This window comes from Pteropus vampyrus, unplaced genomic scaffold (assembly GCF_000151845.1).
Source record: "Pteropus vampyrus isolate Shadow unplaced genomic scaffold, Pvam_2.0 Scaffold37, whole genome shotgun sequence".
NCBI classification, from domain to species: domain Eukaryota; kingdom Metazoa; phylum Chordata; class Mammalia; order Chiroptera; family Pteropodidae; genus Pteropus; species Pteropus vampyrus.
This window is the reverse complement of record NW_011888818.1, coordinates 8,887,460-8,893,141: the sequence shown is the minus strand read 5'-3', so window position 1 is coordinate 8,893,141 and position 5,682 is coordinate 8,887,460. Positions and strand designations below refer to the sequence as shown.

Genomic DNA, 5,682 nt, shown 5'->3' with positions numbered 1-5,682 from the left:
TTAAGTTCCAGATATAAAGTTCATATTTTAGATCCTAGCACTTGAAATTGCTTTTTTCAAGAATACTCAACTGCCCAAATTAGTAGTTGACAGATGGTCACGGGGATGGGTAGCATGGTATAGGGAATGCAGTTAGCATTAATGTAATGGCTAGGTGGAGAGCCAGAGGAGAGAAAGAGCAATTAGGGGTATCGTTTTATAAAATATATAAGTGTCTAACCAATTACTGTATACTTGAAACTAATAAAAGAAAATTAAAAAAAAAAGAATACTCATATGTCTAGTGTTTTTCAGGAATGGAACATGTAAAAAATTGTGCAGTTTTTCAGGAATGGAACATGTAAAAAATTGTGCAGCTTTTGCCTTCCTACTTCTATGTGCTGAGTTGACTCAAATCCTCTAAAACTGCCTTGACTCAGGTTAGATATTGAAAGTCTTTTACAAATTTGAGGGTCTTACTTGGTAATCAATCACTCCCTCACCTCAGCCTTTGATTTTAGGTTTCTAAAGCAGCCTAGAAATTAAATAAAAATCCTTTCATTTTCTCTGTAGTACAGGTGAGCACGTAGTCTCAAGCAAAACTTGAGAAATGTTCTTGAAGAATTGGATATTATGTCTGGCTGTGAGCTGCTGAGCACCAGCATTGTGAATAATAATCATGCTGATGATAAGAACAATAACTACCATTTATCACACACCCTATACATGGCTGATCTCCCATTGAGAGCTTTACAGTGAAGGTTTCTGGTATTGCACTATGTGTTTCGCACAGATTACAACATTTAATCCTTATAAAATTCCTAATAAGGGCATTGAACAGGCAAAGAAACTGGAGTGCTGAAAGGTTCAATAATTTAGAAAAGATCACAAAGTAAATGCTTGAACCAGATTTATGTGTCTCCAAACCCCTAGGTTCTCAAACGGTATACTAGAAAGCCAAAATGTTGGACTTCTCTGAACATGATGATTTATAGGAAAAAAATATATATTGGCATTTATCTTTACTGGAAATTTTGAACACTTGGTAAAATTATCTGAGTAGCAAAGCATTAAGTATTCAAATTATGGAATAATCATGGGTTTGAAGGGGGAAATACAATAAAATGCAACAAAACTAAATTAATGGTTTAATTGATCATCTTTTTAGGAATGAGACTGACCTTACACTGATATAGATATACACATAACAGCCAACAAAATATATAGTCCAATCATACACTCAAAGAACATGTTTTCTTTCAGGAAAGTACCCATGTGCACGATACTGCTTCTTTGAAACAATGGACTTTACCATATATTGAGTACTCAGCCACACACTGATGCCAGATATATAATTCAGAAGAATGTAAATATTTTATATTGTATGAGTGTATTACTGAATATCTGCTGTCAACAGTTATTGATGGAATAATCTATATCCTTAATTATCTGGAATTTGTATTTTGTCTTTTATTAAAACAACCAGATTAAATTAGCATCTTATAAGAATGACTGAGAATTAGAAGTGAAGGAAAAAAAAAGTAAAAGTACTTACCCTGGTATGACTTTTCATATTCTGTTATGAAAAATGAACTTAACCCTTGAATTTAATTAGTAATTACTCTCATCTACTCTACATGAGTCAAATATAATACACTTATGCACAAGTAGAGCACAACTTCTGTATTATGTTTTAGTCTTTTATGTCAAACTTTTAAAGTAAAGAACCAAAATCTATAAGTACATAATTAGTGATTCTGTATTCTTTGACTCTGAAGCTTATATGTGATGTAGGACAAAATTATTTGCAAGCTTGAAATAAGTACTCTTATCATTCCATCTCTATGAGTACTCAATCACACATGGACATAAAAAAACATATTTATCCAAAAATTATCTCATGTATCATAATCATGGACCCCGAGTTTTTTTTCCAATTACTGCTGACATTTAATATCATTTTATATTGGTTTCAGGTGCACAGCATACTGATTAGACATTTATATAATTTATAAAGTGATCCTCCTGATAAGCCTAGTACCCACCTGGCACCATGCATAGTTATTACAATATTATCCTTATACTGTACTTTACAGTCCCATGACTATTTTGTAACTACCGATCTAAACTTCTTAATCCTTTCATTTTTCACCCAGCTGCCCCTAAACCCCTCCTATATGTCAACCATCTGTTTGTTCTCCGTATCTATGAGTTTGTTTCTGTTTTTGTTCATTTACTTTTTTGTTTAGATTCCACATATGTGATATCATATGGCATCTGTTTTTCTCTGTCATGATTTATTTCACTTAGCATAATACCTTCTAGGTCCATTCATGTTGTTGCAAATGGTAAAATTTCATTCTTTTTTATGGCCGAGCAATAGTCCATTGTATGTATGTACCATAGCTTCTTTATCCAATAGTCTATTGATAAGCACTTCAGTTGCTTCCATATCTTGGCTACTGTAAATAGTGCTGCAATGAACATAGGGTGCATTTATTTTTTCAAATTAGTGTTTTGAATTTCTTTGGATAAATATCTAGAAATGGAATTTTTGAGTCATATGGTAGTTCTATTTTTAATTTTTTGAGGAACCTTTATGCTATTTTTGACCTTTAGTTGTTTTTACATCTGTTAGTTGGTCACTGTTTCTTTTTCTTGCTAGCTGAATAAAAGTTTTAAAGTTTAATAAAGAAAAAGGTCTATCTCATAATTGATAATCCTCCTTTTTAATTCCTTAGTAAAATAAACCTATCAATTACAATAAAAATATCTCCAAATGGCAAAAACGGGAATAATTTGATCAAGAAAATAAATACGGTAGTATTGATTTATAACCCATAGTACAAAATACCACAAGTCCAATTTGATCTAAATCATTGACTAAATTAATAAATGAGAAGAGATCAATCTTTAGTGCCAAAAGAATTCCAAATAAGTTATGTATATACTCCAACCTAATTGAGAGAGAGTATGACTCCCTACTCAAGTGTGGGCCTCTCTTAGTGAATTTCTTCCAAAAAGAACAGGATGGAAAGGGGGCGGGGGAATAGTATCTTTACAGTAGGGAAAAGAGATAATCACTACTGCAGTCAGATATCAAGGTCAACATCAACAGTAATAAATCGTGTCTGGTACTATGTATCCTTGACATGATGTGATGAAAATGGCATTTTGCCCTGTCAATGTAAGATATTATTGAGAAGAGAAACTGTGTATAGAATGAGGGGATCATATGGAAACTCTTTGCACTATCTGCTTAATTTTTATGTAAAAATTAAACTGTTCTAAGTATATGGCCATGCTACCCTGAACACATGCGATCCTATCTGATCTTGGAAGCTAAGCAGGGTCAGGCCTGGTTAGTACTTGGATGGGAGACCACCTAGGAAGACCAGGTGCTGTAGGTGTTAAAAAAAAATTAAACTGTTCTAAAAAGGTCTATTAATATAAAATATATTTCTCAGTGAATTAAGGCTACATTAGAATTCAAATTTTTATTGGATTTTCACTTGCATAATCTTATGGTTTTGCCATTAAATAAGAAAAATAGTTTTAACTCATGTGAAATTTATGTAATTCATATACTCAGATCATCAGAGTTTGAGGAGACCTGCTGTTTCATTCATCTAGGCCAACATTTCTTAATGTGGAGTTCATATTGCATGTCCATAGCTTTTATTTAATTAGATTCTTAAAAAGATCTTATTGACCTTTAAATTGTTAGGAACTATGAAATTAACCAGTATTCCTAAAATTTGCTTCCATATTTTCCTGATGAGTTATTAAGTAACCTAAATTTGAATAAAAGCACCAAATCTAATGCGATTCATGTGATTTATGGGCCACTATACTAACTGTAAAACAGTGAAGAAATGATTTAACAAACAAACAAAAAACCAGAACTAGCTATGTTCTTACTGAGAAAACACAGTGGTAGGAAATGTCTTTATATGCCTCTTTGGAATGGATGTTGGTATGGAAAATTGATATTCTCACTCCCATCAAAGATCTGGATTTGAAGGAAGCAAAGAAACTGAAATCATATTCCTTTGAATAACCCATTAACTGAAAAACTGGTGTTGAGAGAATGAATAGCAATATGGAGAAAAAGGAGGAAATCAGAGAAGAGCAAGAGTGACAGCAAGAACATAACATCCTGGCCTACAGACTGAGAAATTTCCTGGTCTGGGTAGACAACGATTGTTCAAGAAAGGCAGTACTATTTACACCACCATGGAAAACATTTTCTTTTTCATGAAACTTATTTCAGCACAAGTCTTATATTACGGGAAGTGTAGGAATTTAAGTGCTGTCTACTAGTAGGCAGTCTGTGACTGCAATTGGTCAACATACTGAACTAATTGAGCAAAAACTGGTAATTGGAAAATTAAAAAATTCACCTTAAACATCATTCAATATAGAGACTGGGAGTGATGCTGAGTCTCTCAAAGTTTGTGATAGGATTTTAAGATATTTTCATTTGACTATCACAGGAGATATCAACCCCAGGTAACAAAACATTAATAATTTTTTTTATAGACCCAATATCTGCTTCCCTTTAATTTCTTCCCTGTACCTAGTTAAATAATGGATAAAGCCCTATTCCATATGATTTTCTAAGTTAATGCTGTGACAGACATTGTTCTCAGTTTTGTGCTTGCCAATGAATAAAATTTCTATCTTCCTAGAATGTAAAAAATAAAGTCATGAAATCATTTTAAAACTTGATGTAGTTTTTTGCCTTGTTTTGACCCATAAGAGCAAAATGGGTCACCAGCATGTGCACTGCAGCCACATGCTAAAATTTGACTGCAGATTCTGTTAAACTGCTGAAATCTTAGGATCTGATCCAGCAACACTGCCTCAAAATTGTGCTGCTAGTGTAAGCATGTGAAGGATATAGACTTCACCAAGTTGGACTAAGTGACCTTTCCTGAATGAATTATCCAAGACATCTACCTGACTAAAAAAATGATGCTAGGTAGCTTTTTGTATGTAAAATTAAAAATCTTCATTTAAAAAAAAATTTAAGTAATATGAACAGTTTTTAAAGAAAAAGTAAAATAAAATCATTAGGGACCCCCAGTGTTGACATAATAATATTTATTCTAATGTCACTTTAATACATAAAAATATAAATCAAGGTATATACTTTCTGTATTTAGAACTCTTGTATGCAGCTATAATATTAAAACAAATTTATAAAAATCAATATATTAAATTTAGCATATTTATTGTGTCATTGATGTTTTGCTGAAATTTAGTCCCTACTTGCCGTAAAGATATGGTGTAGATACAAAAGTATAAACGTTTTTGGAATGTGTATAAATATGTCTATATTTGTGTAACTTAAATTAGTTATATGATTGCTTCTCTGCATTCAAATTGCTACAAATCTTTTATTCATCTGACACCTTATGCTATCATTTAGCCTCCTCTTGACTTAACTGCATTATTTGTAGATTTACTTTCGTTCTTTATTCATTTTCCTACAACAATGAAAGTAGCACAGTTGGTGCCAGAATAAAGTTGGGAGCAGAACTTGTATGGAAGCAATTACATGGTGGTTATACAAATTTATTTTAAGATCATTACCAAAATGAAGAGGAAAGGTAAAGTTCTAATGGGAATTACCAAACACATGATAATCGCCTTTAGGAACTTTGTCTCTTTTCAGATTTGGAGGTTATCACACTCCTC

The 5,682-nt window shown here is 32.3% G+C and overlaps 1 pseudogene; it reads left to right on the top strand.

The window, feature by feature from the left end:
• Nucleotides 1–3,270: 3,270 nt before the first annotated feature.
• LOC111738379 lies at nt 3,271–3,389 on the top strand (annotated as a pseudogene).
• Nucleotides 3,390–5,682: the final 2,293 nt, after the last annotated feature.